Source organism: Neofelis nebulosa, chromosome 4 (genome assembly GCF_028018385.1).
Source record: "Neofelis nebulosa isolate mNeoNeb1 chromosome 4, mNeoNeb1.pri, whole genome shotgun sequence".
NCBI classification, from domain to species: Eukaryota; Metazoa; Chordata; class Mammalia; order Carnivora; family Felidae; genus Neofelis; species Neofelis nebulosa.
In genome coordinates, this window is record NC_080785.1 from 134,844,250 (window position 1) to 134,863,178 (window position 18,929).

The 18,929-nt window shown below is 39.0% G+C and overlaps 1 long non-coding RNA gene across 3 annotated transcripts in view; it reads left to right on the forward strand.

Annotated features, from left to right (window-relative positions):
• LOC131509926 (uncharacterized) overlaps positions 1-18,929 on the forward strand; it is a 33,255-nt gene that overhangs the window by 5,452 nt on the left and 8,874 nt on the right. The window contains exons 1-3 of one of the 3 annotated variants that reach the window (XR_009260793.1): positions 3,309-6,471; positions 6,570-6,915; positions 16,967-17,071. This is a non-coding gene — a long non-coding RNA (uncharacterized LOC131509926). Of the gene's footprint in view, positions 1-3,308; positions 6,472-6,569; positions 6,916-16,966; positions 17,072-18,929 lie in introns of those variants that run through there. The other 2 variants (XR_009260791.1, XR_009260792.1) reach the window with 2 other exon arrangements.

An 18,929-nucleotide genomic window follows, 5' to 3' on the forward strand; every position in this document is an offset into this window, starting at 1 on the left:
GTAGCATTACTCTATATGATGTTGTTTATAAGGTATAACTTAATCCTTTTTACTAACTCCATAGGATAAGTGTTATCATTCTTATCTCCATTTCAAAGATGAGTAACCCGAGGGAGAACAGGGAGATTTAAAAACTTGCTCAGGGTAATATAGCTAGTAAGCCTTAGAGCAGGTTTCAAAGTCCAGTGATCTGGCTCAAGAACCCATCTCATAAAATATTTCATGGTTAAAACAACACCCCAAAATTAACCATTACATTTTCTTATTTCCTTACCTTTAAGATGGTCTCAAAAAAAGTATTATTCATTCATTCAAGACATATATATTGAGTACATTCCAGGCTTTTGAAATATAGATGTGTGTAAGGTAGTCTTTATGATTTTTTTTTTTTTTGGTTTTGTTTTTGCTATGCTAATGCATTCAAATTAAAAGGAGGTTCACATTTACTAATAAAGGCTACCATTTTGAAAAAGTAACCATTATGTTCTTCCTTTCTAGGGATTAAATAAAAGCTAAACATAGTTATCTACAAATTAGTTCAGTTTAATAAGCTTGAAAGACATAGTAATGGATTATGTTCAAGGCACTCAGATAAGCATTGTTAATTTTTCAAAAAAAGACTGGAAGAAAGACTTGCTCTTTCAAGCTTAAGTGACTTTCAATACATGTATATGATGGAACAAGAATATCAACGTAGTTCCAGTTTTTTCTCCCAAATACCTTGCAGTCCATTGTATTGCAGCCAATGACCATTTGTCCTAATACTATAGGCATCAACAAATATTGGCATTTAAGGCGATTTAGTCCATTATCCCAACTTTTTTGTGATAGCAAAACTATTCTCACACCTTTCAAAGAAGTTGGGTCTTTCTACCCTCTGGCCATACAAGGACTGTCTGAGTATCCGAACTCCTTTATGGTTGAGTGGGCCATAAAGTTCTGGCCAATGAAGTATCTGCAGAATTGATGGTGTCTTTTTGAGGCTGAAACATTTATTTGTTGAAGCAGCATCTGCCTTTGCTTGATGAACAGGGACTAGCCACACTCTCAGCCTAGATTCTTGAGCGATCACAGAGCACAGGCCCTCCCCTTTTCCCACCAACCCAAAATGGATATACACAGTGAATAAGAAATGTTTTGTTCTTTAAGCAAGTGAGATTTGAGGGCTATTTGTTACTGCAGCATAACCTACTCTACTCTGACTGATGAGGACTTTAACTTACATTATTCATGTATTAACTGAATTTTTATGGTCCATACACTGCCTTAAGCTCTGTGGAGACAGCAGTACACACATCAAACCAAGTTCCTGCCTTTTCAGAGCTCCTTGCAATAGAAATCCATTGGAGACTTTAAGTTTTTTTATTATTATTTTTAATCAGAGCAGCGATAAACCCAAAGCACTGATTGTTGCTGCTGGAATCCCTTAGGATTCTTAGAAACCAGGAGTTATAGACTGATTGTTCATGTGGCCCATGGCTGTGTCCTACTCAGCCATTTTGTTATGCAGGCACAGTATTTACAAATGGCCAAGGACTACAGCAGCATTTTTTTTAGCCCATTCAGTTTTATTAATTCAAGATACCTATGTAGCTGCGTGTTCAAACCATGATTCAGGCCAAACTCCTAAAGATCTACATTTCAAACATAGTATCTATGTATATACACATTTGTTTATGTAAAGAAGAGAAAAGTCTATTCATTAGCCTATTTATCTGCCCCATGGAGAAATCCACTTTAATTCAGAGGAAAAGACCGATGAAAGTAACTGGGGGTAAAAGCTAAAACACTCAGAATGGTTAAATAGCCAAGAATACTCAGCGAATTGCCCTGTATAATAAGAAGCAGTGGGCAGAGGGATGAGTGATAGAGGATATGACAAGGAGAAAACCAGGAGGGAGAAAAAAAAAATGGTGGGAGGTAGAGAGGCAGAGACAGAAATATATTAGAGGCTCAGGAAGAGGCCTTAGAACAGAAATGTCCAAAGGGGATTTCTTGGTGGAAAACTATATCCTATGGAGTGTGACTCTTCCCTGTTTCACCAAATGATTATAAAAGTCTTAAAAAAAAAAAAACAACTCACCTATACTTTGTGTTAGTTATTAAGTTTCCTGGGAAACCCATTGAAGGGGCTATTTCCTGTATCCTGACATAAAGTACCATGAAAGAATCCCTCAGTCCCCTGATTGCCACACTTCTTACTTCTTAGCATTAGAAATAAAAGCCATCATACTTCAGTTTAAGAACAGTCCACTTAATAATTTGGCTAATTTTAATTCACAAATGTGCAGGAAAAAAATTTGAGACAGGCAAGATTTTATGTCTATGCATATTTCTAAATTGAAAAACAACTAAAGGAATTTAAATAAATTACATCTGGACTAAGAAACATGCCAAGTTTCAATCCAATGCAAATTAAAGTGGCTTAGATGTATACCATTTAAATCGCATTTCTTGAGATAACACATTTTGGTTGTGATTTCCCAACCCTGATGTTTTTTCTTATTTCATTTCAATTGGTTAATGAAAATGGAGGCATGGATAAAAGGACAATTGTCATGGTACTTTCTATCTCAACTATATGCCTTCTGTAGCACTGAAGTCCAATTTCTTTTTTTCTATAGTCACTGGGGCTACCTATCAAGTGGCTGAAAATGTCTATTTTAAATCATGATCATGAGAAGGCTATATACCTTTTCCCTTAGCTAAGTAATAATGTTATCTTTCTTCCATTTGTGTATATAAATCATTTGTGTTATTTTACTTTTTTTTCTAGAACTCACCTGAAATTTTCCAGTCTACCAAACAGTCCTATGTTTATCTATACCAGATACACAGCAGTTATCCCTAGTTGTCAGTCTTACCTTTGGGACCTAAATAGCATGTATATACTTGCCTTATTTCTCTTATCACCTGCCATGATTCAAAATATATTTAAGCTAAGAAGAAGGAAAGGATGATGAAGAGAAAGTAAATGAAGCACAATAAGAGAATAGGAGTTATAATGATAATATATAATATTGATGATGACTGATGGTATATAATATATGACATATATAATAACAATATTATTATAATTAAGAATATAATCAAATATAATATAATAATGATGAGGAGAATCTGGGTGGCTCAGTTGGTTAAGCGTCCAACTTCGGCTCAGGTCACGATCTCACAGTTTGTGCATTCAAGCCCTGTGTCAGGCTCTGTGCTGACAGATCAGAGCCTGGAGCCTGCTTCACATTCTGTGTCTCCCTCTCTCTCTCTGCCCCTCCCCCCCCCCACTCGTGCTCTGTCTCCCTCTCTCTCTCTCAAAAATAAACATTAAAAAATTTGTATAATAATGATGACAGTGCTATTCTATTAATACCTATTTGGGGGTGCTGGGGGTGGGGGGGGGGCTCTTTCTATATACCAAACCCTGGCTGAGCCTTTACATTCACTGTCTCATTTAATACTTACAAAATTGCAAATAGATCTATATCTTATTGATCTCTATTTTATGGGTAGAAAATCAAATTTCAGAGAAGTTAAGTATTTGAACTAATATCACACCTCTAATAAGATTGAAGAACTAAGATTCAGACTTATCTTTAGTTCCCAGAACCTATGCTCCAATCAACCAAATACAGATAAGCAGTATTAGTAAGAAACAATACATTTTGCATAATAAAGATAAAAGACCAAGTAAACAAAGATGAGCCTGATGTAAAGTTTGAACATGAAATGTAAACTGTCAAGTGATACACAAAAAGCATTATTTTGACTCTAAGTTTCCAACTAGTAAAGAAGAGAAAATTGTTTCTTAAAAATCTATAGCATCCACAAGGTAAAAAACAAGACAAAAGCAAACAAGGAAACAAATCAAAAGCCAAACTCTGCTCAAGAGAGAATAAGCATCATTAATAGTAACAAAGAATGAACAGAACCTAAATCATTTCCTATAAAACTAGTGATACTTAGGTCTATATTTGAATCTGGATACATAAGGCAGAATTTTCAGGAACTGTAAGAAAAGGGAAATGGGAGACAAAATTTTTCTTAGGCTGGAAGGAAAGATAACCTTCATGTAGGAATCTCATTTTTCACCTCTAGCAGCCTATCTCTACAATTACTTTATCAATTATAATTCCTCATTGCTTATCTTGTCTGTCTTCCAGGCAGAAGAAAAAGAAAGAACAAGGTCATTTCTTTTGTTCTTCTACTTCTCGTCTCTTTATTTTTCTTTTAGAACAGAGAGAAAGTTGAAACAACAGCTTCACTTTCTTCTCTATGATCAAAGTAATAAATAAACTAGTGAGTTAGAGACCAAGTGGCCTCTTTATTACAAGAATATGAACATATAAGGTCATGAAAATGACTGCTTTGATGATAATTATAAAAACAGTAATGATTTCTTTGGTTCATAAAACTCACACATCCATAGTTGTATTCATCATAATTGTTGCCTAATCCCAATGAATGGTTCAAGCCAAAAATGAAGACTGTCTTTCCCATCTCCCTCTCTATGAACTTCCACATTGTATCATTTCCTATTACTTTGACTTTCTGTCTATGCCTTAAATCTATCCATTCTCTCCCTCTCCATTCCAACCCTTGTTTAGGCAACCATCATTTTTCATCAACTATGATAATACTTTCCTAATATATGTGCTCCTCCCACCTATCAGTCCCCACTCTGCAGTAAGAGGCAATGTGTTTGAGATGCATGTTGATCATTCCACTCTTGTATTTAAAAACCTTTTGGTAGTTTTCCATTGAGCCTAAAATAAAGCCCATATTCATGACCATGGTTGAGAAGGCTCTGTATCACTACCCCGGTCTACATCTCCGGCCTCATCTTACAGCACTCTCACTCTTGACTCGTGCTACAGTTTGCTCTTGGGTCCCTGAATGGGACAGGGAAACTTCCTCCTGGTAGCCTTTTGCTCCAAAAGAGATCCAGTCCCTCTGCTACATGCTCCTGCAGCCCTCAGGGTATCATCTCTGTAGCCTTAACCACCATTGTAAATAACTGTTTTGGTATTACTTGCTTGTTATCTGCTTTATCTCTTTCCTAGAGTCACCATGAGAGCAAGGAAAACCAGTATCTTATTTACCACTGTATCTTCAGAATTGAGCATGAGTACCTGGCCTATAGTATACACTCAACTGTTTGCATAAACAAATGAATAATAAGAAGTCAATCAAAAGTAAAATATGAGTTCACTATCATGACAGCATACACAACAAACTGTTTTTCTCTAAATAAGTAGATTGTGTGCCTTCCCCAATACCTTTTGCTAGTTCTCTTGGTAGCCAATAGCATGCTTTTACAAAGTGACACATATTCAGGATGACTGCCTTGATTTGTGTTAGTCAACTGCTATGACACTTAGTCAAGGAAATTGGCCCATACGTTGTTTAAACCCATACTTACCTGCCACTAAATCTGTGCTGGATTTTTTTTTTTCTTTTCCTTTTTTTTGCTAGAAGAAAAGAAATGAAACTGCCCTGAATTTTCAGTCCTCGTTCTCAGCATTTGATCTCTGAGTATGATCTCATGACAGGGTGCACAGCTGACCCCTGAAGAATAAAGAAAAGTCTACAAATGTTAAAAATCAAAAGAAAGCACTTAGAATTTCATCATATTGAAACTAGAAGAGATCCCTCCACCCTCCAAAACCTCCTAGTCCAACCTCTCTGCTCTAGAGGAAATAAAAAGATGTAACAAAGGGAAGAAGCTTACTTACTGAAGGGAATATAGTGAGTTTAGTGGCCTGGGTGATGTTAGAACACAAGTTTTCTAACCATCTACTGTCTCTCTTTCTCTCTTAGTAGGCACTATCCAGTAGCACTCTCTGTAATGCTGGAATTGTTCTATGGCTGTGCCAGCCAAGATGGCAGCCACTATCCACATGTGGCTATTAAGGACTTGAAATGTGGCCGGTACAACCGAGGCAATGCATTTTTAATTTAATTTAATCTTAATTAATTTCAATTTAAGTAGACACATACGGTTAGTGGATACTGTATTGGATAACACAGTTCTGGAATGTGCCAGCTAGGTCAAGGAAAATAAAACCAGTAACATCAAACAATTTTCTATTAAACTGGAAGACCTTGAATTACCTGATAGTAACCTTTCAGGACCGGGATAACAAAGAAAGAAGGAAATAAGATATGCTTGGTTTCAGTTAATGGAAAACAACAACAATTCAAGCTACGATGCATAATAAAGAAGATGAATGATTTCTTTTTTATAATTTTTTTTTGTTACGTTTATTTTTGAGAGAGACAGAGAGTGAGTGGGGGAGAGGCAGAGAAAAAGAGGGAGACACAGAATCCAAAGCAGGCTCCAAGCTGTAAATAGAGACTGACGCGGTGCTTGAATTCATGAACCATGAGATCCTGAGTGGAAGTTGGACACTTAATCCACTGAGCCACCCAGGTGTCCCAAAAATGAATGATTTCTTAAAGGTTGAGAGTTCACAGGTGGGGCTCACCTCCTAAACTCCGTGGCTTTGATTCAGTAATTCCACCAAGACTTCAAGGACCTAACTCATTTTCAACTCTCTCTCTTGTCTTTCCAGTAGTGCATCCTACGGCAGGCTCTCCACAATGGATCAAGCATAGCTGCCCACAGCTGTCTCAGTTATGAGCTTCTTCATCCACATAATGGCAACAGAAAGAACTGTTTTGATTTCTGTCAGATGAGCAAGGAAGTTTCTTTTTCAGCTTCCACTAGCAAACCACTTCTCGTATGGCTTTAATTTAACTTGGGTCACTTACTGCTCCTGGTAATCAATGCCTTGAGCCAGGTACATTGCTTGGCCGAGGGAAAAAAGATCATATTGCTAGGCTTAGAGCCACACCACACTCTCCAAGCCCAAATCAAGAAAGAAATCAGTTTCTGCCAGAAGAGTTGCATGGAGTGAGGTGAGTGTGGTACTTAAGGGAAAATTAGGACAATAATGATAAAGAGGAAATGAATATTGAAGATAGACCATTGTGTTGACTAAAGCTAATAATGGTTTCATATGTATTTTTAGAACTGACGTACTTTGATTTTTTTTTCCTACATATAAAGTGTTAAACAACAAAAAGTGAAGATCTAATTGGTTTTATTAAATGATTCGGAGGGGAGCTCCAAGGAGATGTCCAAAATGGAAGATTTTGTAAGAAAGAAGGTGGGGCAAAGAAGTTGTTTACAAAAGAAAAGGAAAGAGTGTTTCTGGCAAGGTCATGTTCTCTTTGGGGAAGTGCAGGGGGTCTTATTAGGTAAATTACCTCATTTTCCTTGGGGGTGGGGATGGAGGAGTGTCCTTTGACAGACTACGTCTTTGGTGCTGACCAGAAAATTTCGAAGACCACATTTCTGGGAAAGGTTAAAACTGATATTAGGTGAGGTATTAAGCCCTGGTTTGGTGACTTGGCCAAGCATAAGTGATTTTTTTTTTTAATGAAAGTAATATATTCATATTTTAAAAGGTAGAAAACTAAAGATCTAAATAGTAAACTTCTGGGGCTACTGGGTGGGTCAGGTGGTTAAGCATCCAACTTTGGCTCAGGTGATGATCTCGTGGTTCATGGGTTCGAGCCCCGCATCAGGCTCTGTGCTGACAGCTCAGAGCCTGGAGCCTGCTTGGGATTCTGCATGTCCCCTCTCTCTCAGCCCCTCCCCCATTCGCACTCTGTATCTCTCTCTCAAAAATAAGTAAACATTAAAAAAATTAAAATAAAATAAATAAAGTAAAATAAAAATAGATAAATAAATATTTCTATTTGCCACTTTTGTGGCACCTGAAATGCTCAGGTCATGATCTCGCAGTTGTGGGTTCGAGCCCCTTGTTGGACTCTGGGCCGACAGCTCAGAGCCTGGAGCCTGCTTTGGATATTGTGTCTCCCTCGCTCTCTGCCCCTCCCCCTCTCATACTCTGTCTCTGTCTCTCAAAAATAAATAAACGTTAAAAAATAAAAAATAAATAAATTGAAAACTTTTAAAGTCAACTATAATTTATCACATGTAAGTTACCAGTACTTACATTTAAGTGTACATAAACTTTTCCAAACATCCCTACTTGGTTTTGTTGCTTTTCTAAAAATTGTACTTTAATATACAATGTGTTTTATGATTTGCTTTTTTTCTCTGAAATATATCACATTTTCCAATGTCACTAACTTATTCCTCTAAAGATGACCTTAGTCTACATAACCAACCTAAAGTATTTTCCTTTCCCTAAATATTTGTTGCTTGTAAACTGTAGTTGATCTCACTCCTGTGCCAGTAAATTTCCTGCTATGCAAGACCCAAGAATTAACAACAGGAATGTTTTTCTTTTTCTATAGGATCTTACATGATACCAATGGTTAAACTACAGTAGACAATCATAAATCACCTTTGGCTGGTGTGGGCTTAAACTCCATTAAGTTTTCTTGACACCCTAAGTTTGTCTCTAACTTCTCTTCAAGTCAATTTCCTTTCTGGTCTTTGTCATATTATCAATATGGCTGATTATCTCTTTCTTCTGGTTTGAATTTTAATAATGGGGGAAGATAATTTCCAGAAATAGAAACAATACAGAAAAATAGAAGTGTATGTGTTCATATATAATATAATATAATATAATATAATATAATATAATATGTATAATCCATAATTCTTTGGGCCTCCTTCCTTTTCCTTCTTTATTTTTTGACTTTGTCAGTAACACACTATAATAGAAAAGCTAAGAGAATGAACTCTGGATTTCAGCTACACCACAAACTCACCATTAGATCCTATGCAAATACCTTCCCCCAGTTGCCTGACTGATACCTAATTCAAAAGATTGTTAGGGTGTGCACCAGGGTGCCTGAAATTCTAAGTCTCCATAAACTCTTAAAATTAAATTTGATTTATATGTGTCACTAAGATTTAGCTCTAAATTTTAGATACTTTGTTACATCTCCGTGCTTCTGTACATTCAACGTTTTCTGTTTGAAACATCCTGTTCCTCTTTCCATTTCTTTTTTTTTTTTTTATTTTTAAATGTTTATTTATTTTTGACAGAGAGAGATACAGAGCATGAGAGGGGGAGAGGCAGAGAGAGAGGGAGATACAGAATCCGAAGCAGGCTCCAGGCTCGAGTGGTCAGCACAGAGCCCGACGTGGGGCTCGAACTCACAGACCGTGAGATCATGACCTGAGCTGAAGTCAGAAGCCCAACCGACTGAGCTACCCAGGTGCCCCTCCTCTTTCCATTTCTATGTACCTTTCTTCTTCCCCTTCCACCTCGTAAATCAACCCACTTTTGTAGATTTGGTTTTGGTACTACATTCTCCATGGAGTATTTCTTAGCTTCCCAAGTCTAGACTGGACACTCCTCCTCTGCAACCCTACACAATTCAGTGCCTGCTGCATTCGCCCCAGCATCTCTGCTCCGTGCCATATTTACTTATTCACTTGTCTGTCCACTAGACTATCTTTCATCTCTATATCTTCAGGTAAACATAGTGCCTTTCTGTTCTCCAAACCTCTTATGCCTTTCTTGGCTCCCAGCTTTTGCACATCCTGTACCCTCTTTCTGGAACATTCTTACATCCTATTCTTTGGCGCTTTTTGAATCCCTCTGGTTTCAGAGATGCCTTCCCTGTCCTTATCATTTCTTGTTTGAAAATACACCCTCGTGGGGCGCCTGGGTGGCTCAGTCGGTTAAGCGTCCGACTTCAGCTCAGGTCACGATCTCGTGGTCCGTGAGTTCGAGCCCCGCGTCGGGCTCTGGGCTGATGGCTCAGAGCCTGGAGCCTGTTTCCGATTCTATGTCTCCCTCTCTCTCTGCCCCTCCCCCGTTCATGCTCTGTCTCTCTCTGTCTCAAAAATAAAATAAACGTTAAAAAAAATATTAAAAAAAAGAAAATACACCCTCGTTTTCCAATGTACAGAATATATGTCAGATTTTGTTTTCAAGCCATAGACTGCAGGCCCAGCGTAAGCCATTTATACCCGTATTTCCAACCTGAATATCATCCCAGTCCTCCCTACCCACTGCTACCCTCACCATACTCCAGTCACTGTGGTCTTCCCTCAGTAATACATTCAGGCATTCATTCACTCAGCAAGTATTCACTCAACGACCAAGGTACAGGGACTAGAACTCCAGAACGGGTGACCAAGATAATCATTGTTCCATCTCACACACTCCAAATACTTTCCAGATTCAGGGCCTTGGTACATGCTACACATTTCTGTTTTGTTTACCACTGTTCACTCACCATCTGGCAATGTACCTGGCACATAGTAGGTGCTCAGTAAACAGTTCTAGAATAGAGGAGTAAATGAAAGGGTGAGTGAATGAATAAACATAACCATTTCTCATTTATTCATGTTTTAGGGGTTTTACGAATTTGCAGCAAAATTCTGAGCAAGCGGTTGGCAGTGGGATGCACAGGGAGGAGGCAGGGAAGAATTTCAGATGATGTGTCTGTATGTGTATGGGTGTTTGTGTGGGAATCTGAGTCTGAGAATGCCTACATGTGCATCACCAACCACATCCCAGTGCCAGGAAGAAAGGCTTTTTGCACCACTTCATGTTTTCTCTCATCCACCCTTTTGTCCCTTTCTCCTAACACACCATATTGACAGTAGGCCTTCCCCACTCTTGGTTTCCACCCTCACATTCAGGTTTTTTCATACTGTAATGGGGACCATGTGGTATCTCTGGGAGTCCCAGCTTAGAGAGGGGAATCTAGTAGTTACTAGTTTAGAGTAGAAGAGGAAAAGAGAATTATAAAAAGGAGTTCAAGGGAAGCTTGGATGTGACTGAAGGGGGTAGAAAGCATTTGTGCGTGCCCCCACTTAGATGCCCTAAACCAGAGGTCCCCAATCTTGACTATGGATTACAATAACCTGGGGGAGTTTTAAAAACTCTAAACGTCCAGACCTCCACCCCAAATCAATCATGCCAAGATTTCTAGATCTGGGATCCAGGCGACAGTATCTTTCAAAGCTCCCTAAGTGGTTCCAATTTGCAGCCAAGTTTGAAAACCACTGTACTAAAACAAAAACTTACTGCAGTAGGCCTCTGGTCACTATAGCAACTCCAGAAATACCCTCGATTTCTGTTAATTAGTTGCCAACTAAGAAGTACCTTCTCTGTGTTTATCTGCTTTAAGGTTAGCTCAATGCCTGCATTTTTATTGAAAGCTTATTAAGTGCTTAATATGATAATAGTTACCATATAAACTTCTATTTTGTTAATTTGGGGTTTTCTTTCTTAGCTCTTATTTAACTGTGAGGATTATGTGAACCTTAGATTTTCTAAGCGCTAAATGGTTAGTAAACTTCATGGTTTCCCACTTACCTACATTCTCCCTTCTTGATTTTTAATCGGTTAGTAGCCACACCCCCTTTGCTTGGGCTAAATGCTGGTTGTAGGAGTCTCTCCTATGGTTCAGGGCAGTCGGATTCCCCGGTCACGGTCAGAGATGAGCAAAGAAGTCAATGGGTGCCAATGATACGCAAAGACAGGTTTATAAAAACAGTTCTTCAATCATCTAAGATTCAGGAAATGATTTTCTCTTTTTGTCCAGACCTGAACAATGAAGCAGGTCATTGACTCAAAGTCATTAACAGGCATGTGGACATTCTAAAGAGGTTGCCACCCTTAACACGAGGCTGCTGCCATGGAAAGCCAAGTGCCTAATGGTAAAAATATTCTTCGCTGAATCAAACCATCCAAGTCCACACAACACATACTAGACTTTCCCTGGGATAGTTTGAGGCAGTTTGAGTAGGGCTTTCTGTTACGTGCAACCAAAAGAATCAATCCTAATTAACAGAGCGTTAATAGACAGCTTACAACAATGGAAACATAAAACTAAAAATGCCCCAGAGATTTTTAAATCCAAACTCATATTTTTATTTTATTTTTTTTTATTTTTTTATTTTTTTATTTTTTTATTTTTGAGACAGAGAGAGACAGAGCATGAACGGGGGAGGGGCAGAGAGAGAGGGAGACACAGAATCGGAAGCAGGCTCCAGGCTCCGAGCCATCAGCCCAGAGCCCGACGCGGGGCTCGAGCTCACGGACCGCGAGATGGTGACCTGAGCCGAAGTCGGCCGCTCAACCGACTGAGCCACCCAGGCGCCCCCAAACTCATATTTTAAAAATAAGAAGATTAAGACCCAAACCACTGATCTGACTTGTGCAAAGTGACACAAAGGACCTCACTTTATGTTTACCTAGATTTAGGTCTTAATCACAAGTGTCCTCATTGCCAATCCACTGTTCATTCTACTGACGTAGAAAGTTATCTTCATTGTGAACACTCACTTTAATTTTCCAGTGTTGCTAAATTAGCTGTGATGACCCTAATTTTTAAAATCCCATTAAATTTCCTTGGAAGGAACTCTCTCTAGAAATAGATATTCTCAGCACTCTCTTTAAAGACACCCTCAAAGCCTGTAGACACCATCTGATTTTTAAATGTAGACGTCATGAAAGAATATGTAAAACTGTAGAAAATATGTATCACGCAACCCACCCCCAACCAAAAAAAAAAAAAAATATTTAAAAGTTCTATCCAGTTAGGCTGCTTCAGTAAATTATGTTGCTGAATATATAAAATACTTGAATCTAAATTTAAAAATGTTCCCCCCCCTTGATTAACCAGATTGTCCCCTCCCCTATATATAGGAACACTGTGTGCCTGAGCCCACTTGCCATCTGTCACCACATTTTCCAAACTTCTCTTCCACCCCCTCCTCTTACACAATCTTATCACATAAAAATATTAGATTTCAGGGATTTGTATAATTTCATTAAATTTTCTGAGCCAAGTAAAAATAGAGGAGGTATTGGTGTACCAAACTGACTCAGTTTTTGAGTGCCCAACACGCATCTGTAGTAGCCAGTAATGCCTTTTAGGTAGAATTTATGTGGCCAGGAATAATAGGAATACATTTTTTTCCCCCTAATTATGGCATCTCCTATTAGGAATTTGCAGATGTTCCCCCATGTTGCAGAGAGGAATTTGGAGAGCTTCCAGAGAATCCTGACTCATATACCATCCTATTGCTTTGTTTATTACCTTTTATAAAGTTTTGTGAGTTTTCTTAGATTAGAAAAATACTTACAAGCCAATTGGGGATTATCCATGTTACTGCGTCCCCATCTGCTGCCCCCCCCCCCACAGTTTGAGGAATGATTTTTAACCATCCAAATACAGGGTGCCTCTACTCACCCAAGTACTTAATGACAGACACTTAAGATCTTCCTTGGTTGCTCTCTTTCCTGCTTCTCACATACGATCCAACAGAAACCCTAACCAGTGCTTTTGTTTCCAGACCACGCAGGAGGTCTTTGAGGAATAAGCATGGGGACTGGGTATATAGTATCAAGTGTACCACACAGTAAGGGACTGTTAGGGATGGTCCTCTGAACTTGGTTCTTCCCTGCTTCTCTACATCTGGAGGAGGAAAGAGGCTTGTAATGAGCATCCTGTTGTGTCTACCAAGCACCACCCCTTCTCCCATCCCTAACCTTGGTTCTACTGAAAGGCTCATCAGTCACAGTGCCTCAACTATTCTCCGAACATAGGGGTAGTCATAGGACTCAGACCTGACCAATCAGGAATTCCCATGCCCTGCCAACAGAGACTGTTCTAAGCCCGGGCGTATTACCCAAGAAGAACACTAGGGAGAAAGAGATTTATTTCCCATATGACAAAGACTGGTGGCTATTGGTGCCATTTCCGTCGACAGTGAGGAAAAAATCTGCCTGTGGCAGCAGGGAATATAGTCATACCCAGATGAGAAAGAGACAAATGAATGAAAAATGGAAAAGGAGAAAGAGGGAGGGGAGTAGGAATAGTCCAAATCAGGGGTCAGCCAACTAAGGTCTGTCTCTTGTTTTTGTAAATTAAGTTTTATTGCCAAACACATACACCCATTTTTTAATGTATTGTCTATATCTGCTTTTAGAGTACTATGTTAGAGTTTAATTGGTGCAGATGCCATACCTGACTGAGAATGCCTGAACAAGGACACATAAAGTTTGTCCTTTTCAAAGACCTTACAATTCACTGAATTGCCAGAAATACAAATACATATTTATAGCACAATAAGATGATGGGGGGGACCCAAAATACAGAATTAGAAAGAACACATAAATCAAACAAAATAACAGTGGAATAATGATGATAATAATGTTACTGATGATGGCAGTTACCATTCATTGATTGCATATTACATTGCTACTTTATGTATATTGTCACTCATCCTCCAAACAACCTTGCAAAGTAAATGTATCAGTCAGGATAGGATAAGTTTTGCTGCAGTAACAAACAACCCCAATATCTCATGCCCCATTTCCAAAGCGGATCAGCAGAAGACCCTGCTTATTGCTGACAGCCAAACCCCAGATGGTAAAGGCTCCTTCTTCACACATTTCCATATTTGACTCATTGAAGTAGGGGACCATAGCAAATGACACAATGACTTTAAAAGCTTCCATTCGTGAGTAAAACACATCACTTCTTCTCAGATTTTATTAGCCAAAACAAGACGTAGAGCTGTGACTAGAACTGGTGGAATGTAATACAACCATGAGCTCAGGAGAAGATGTGGAAATATTTAAAGAATGGCGGGAGTGTTTACCCAGATAGGTGTTGTTAGTTCTCACCTTTCCAATGAAGAAACGCAGTAAGAGAAGTTAAGGGACTTCTTCAAAGTCAGAGCTAACAAGTAGTAGTGGTTGTAGTGAACTGAGTCAGTTGGACTCTAAATTCCAAGCCCTTTTATGTCGTACCTTATCGTTACCTTCCCTCATCAGCTTCCTCTGGAAAATAGTACAGTTTACCAATGACAGGAATAGTAGGTTACATGACAGAGGACCGAGAAAGAGATATAGGCCTAATGAGCTTGGAAATAGTAAGCACTTTAACCTTTTCGTTAAGGAAATTTACAATATTTAATCAATGTTTAAGCAAGATATGGAGGGTGATTTTTGACTAGAGAATTGGACTCAGTGTGGAATGACTAAGGAGGGGGAAGGTCAGTAGAGAATCAGGATGAGGTAATATAATTTGAAAAGAACAGTGATCAAGAGAGAAAGAGAGAGAGAGAGATAGGGAGAGAGTGAGTGAATGAGAGAGAAGGAGTAGTTGTAAGGGAGATTTTAGACTGAAACTATTCCTGTTCTTGAGTGCCTTAAGTATAATTCTTTCCTAAAAGGTTCGGGTTCAAATATTTATGAGACAGAGTTACTATTCCTTTTAGAGGCTTGTCAAGTGTAAAAGAGGAGGAAAAATCTGTTTGTGAAGGGAGTTTACAGTATACTTAAAGTTTATTTTAAAAATAAATAGGACTTGATAGATAGGGCGATAAACAACAGGCCCCACCAGTAACCTGCCAGGAGCACTAACAGGAAGCATCTGTAGGCTGCCAAGAGCCAGAAATAAGAATGAACAGTTCTTACTGTCAGAGAGTCAGAGGAACATTCACAAACAAAGAGATTATTTGGGGTGCATCCTTTCTAAGCCAAGTTACTCTGTCATGCACACACTCACAGTTTATGTGTAATACACCCACACAGGTAAAGTCACATCTGAGTCAGATGTTGCTGGCTCCCTTGGCTATGAATTCCAGGTTTTGTTTCCGATCGAAATTGTTATGTGGCACACAAAAATATGTAGAGACCTTTAGAAAAATGGAACATTGTAGGGATATTAAACTTTGTGTGACCTCAATCATTAGGAAGTACATGTGATCTGAAAGGGGTCTATGTGTTTCCCTCTAATATTTCTTTCTTTCATTATTTATATTTATTAAATGTATACAGTTGTGACTTATTTATGTGTGCCTACAATGCTGGGTAGGATTGCAGGGCCTGGGGATACAGATGCGAAGAAGAGAAATGGTCTTTATCTTCGTGGAATCTCCTATTTTAATGAAGGAGAAAAATGAGAAAACAAATACATGAGGTGATTAAAGACTGGGGTAAATGAAATAAAGCTATGAAAACAATGATACACTAGAAAACCTGAGGGTTGAAGAATGGGACTGACTTTAGACAGTGGTCAGGTAGTCCATTGTGGTGGGGACCTTTGAGCTAGGACCAGAAAGGTAAGAAGCAAACCATGCACTGACACGGTTTGATATATGTTTAGGCCTGTTTAAATTAATAAAGACTTCCTTTCTGGAGACAAAAAAAAATAATAGATCTGGGTTAGAAAGCTCATTGAATGAGGACTCAAGAGATCTGGATTTCTTCGCTGCTGCTTCTAATAGCTGCGTGCCCCTAAGCTAGCCATGTAAACTTTATGAGTCTGGATTTCTTCATCTGTGAAATGTGTGAGTTGGGTCGGAGAATCTGTAAGGTCTCTCTAGGTGTTAAAAGTTTATACTATTTCCTCTTCTGTTCTTATTGTATGTGCATGCGTATAAGCACATGTACATGCAAGCACACACACACACACACACAGTGGATGCGTGTATGAAGTTTTATTTATCTATCTATCTATTTATTTATTTATTTATGGCAGAGAGAGTGTGAGTGGAGGAGTGGCAGAGGGAGGGAGAGAGAGAGAGAGGGAGAGAGAGAGAATCTCGAGTAGGCTCCATGCTCAGTGCACAGCTGGATGCGGGTTCCATCCCATAACCCTGGGATCATGACTTGAGCCAAAATCAAGAGTTAGATGCTCAACTGACTGAACCACCCAGGCACACCAAGTCCCTTGTTTTTTGATTGCTGTAAGGAACAGACCCAGAGCAAAATAAAAATGCATACTTAATATGTTTTCGATATAAGTGAAAAATACCTTGCCTTTTCAAACAACTCTACCTTTGCTGAAATACAATTAGTCTATTCCATAAGCGTCCCTAGGAGCAAAGGTGACGACTTTATGTTAGAAGATATACCCACACCCTTCTCCCAAACTACCTATTACTGGCCACAGCCTCTGATATTACAACAGTATGTGACTCTTCTTCTGTATTCTCCCCCTCCAGAGTACCCCAATCCATCCACATCTGATTGGATCAGGAAAATAAAACACCTAACTCAAATAAGCATCAACCATAGTTTGGCCACGGATCTGGAAATGAAGAGAAAAGGTGAGTCAGGCCAACAGATTGGCTTCCAAGAAATTTGGATTTGGGACTGTGAAACATGATATATAGGTTGGTGGCAAGGCCAAAAATTAAGGACTCATAAAAGACTGCCAAAGCATAATGATGACAAAAAATTTGAATGAAGTCTATTAATTTTCTGACTGTTCTGACTACTGAGTCTCCCAGAGCTGTTTAGATCCAGACTCACTTTCCAGTTTCATTTTCCACGAGGCCCTGACATTACAGTATTTCCTATCCCTGAGATCTATGAAATTTCCATGTTCTGTCCACAGCCCCCATTTCTACTTGAGTTAGTTTAACTGGATTTCTTTCAGCCACGTCGCAGTCACAAAGTGTGACTCATTCAATAGATAAGCTGAACTCCGTGGAAATGTTCATGGTGACCAGATTTAGAAACGGGAGCAATTTTTGTTTTAAATGGGGGGAAGACTTTGCTTTCAGGAAATAGAGGTCAGAGGGCCATGAGTTGCTTGCACACAGAGGTTTGAAAGGCACCTGTAGCCAAAAAAATGGATGCCACAAAACACACCATTTGGAGGTGCTCCAAAATTGCTCTGGAAAGCCTAAAAGAGAAGCCTAGAATGAGAATATGTGACCCACAGTTTTGCTAATGAGAAGCACTCAACTTTGTGGGAAATCAACAGCCCCCGGAGCTCTCAAGCACTTCGCTTCCCCTCCTCCCATCTTTCTCCCAGCACAATGCATGATATATAGTGAAAAATAATAATTATTAGTGGAGGCATGAAATTCTCTCCTTCAGGAACCACACCGGAAGGCATTTTTCCCTAGTCATTCTTTAAAGAACACTCTGTTTTCCACCCCTGCTTAACTCTTCAGAATTTATTCTTAATTCTGTGGCTTATGCTCCTCAACTTAGGGACCACGGGGAGACAAATCAAGCTTGTTGTTTTTAAGAAGAGGGTGGTATGGAGTGATCGTCCAATAGTCACTTCGAACTGCCATCTGTGACAAGTCTGTAAAACATTTCGTTTGCATAATATATGGGAACGCTATTAAAATACAGCACACTGTTAGAAGAAGGGGGAATATTCTAAGTCAAATTATGTCTCCTCATAAAACAGTCCCCCTGCTATTGGCAGTAAAGCAGAGTTCTTCAGTATTGCTTTAAATTAAAAAAAAAAAAAAAATCGGCTGCGCAAGGAATTACCAAATAGACACTGAACCTAGTTTAATCCAATTCTGTAGACATGTTGTGAAGTTATAATGAACACAAGGCTGAGCAAAGGTCATTTAGCAGAAATATGCCTGTTTAGATTGAACATCTTCTCTGCTCTGGGGTAAGCAAGGACAGAACAGCAATCAGTTTACAAAAGCAGGCACTGTGGGCCATCCATAATGTAGACCTATATATTTGACCTAAAAAGGCCACTGCTCACGTTTCCAGAAAGGAAAAATGTATATCAAATGCTTTACCTGCAAGAAAAGATCTCTATGTTTAGTCAGAAGTGGGCCAGCAAACTATCGGGACAGCATGCTGGAGAATCTAGTGAAGGAGTATGGAGGGTCCTTGGGCTTTTCATTCATTCCCTGTCTCCGTCTCTAGAATACTGACCTAATTGCTCTAAAAAAGGATACTTTGCTTGTCTAGGTACTGAATTTTCAAAGCAATGCTATTATTCTTAGGTTCAAACCAGATTGTGGCTACCAATGTGGTTTTTCTAAAAGCTGCCGGGTTAACAAAGCAAAGACCATGGTGGTTATTTAGTGACTGGTCAGGTCACCTCCACAGCCTATCCAAATTTCAATGATCACTTAGAGGAACTTAGAAGGGAAAACAGGACAGGAGAGAATGGCAGAGGGTGGGTTATCTTCAGTGTTT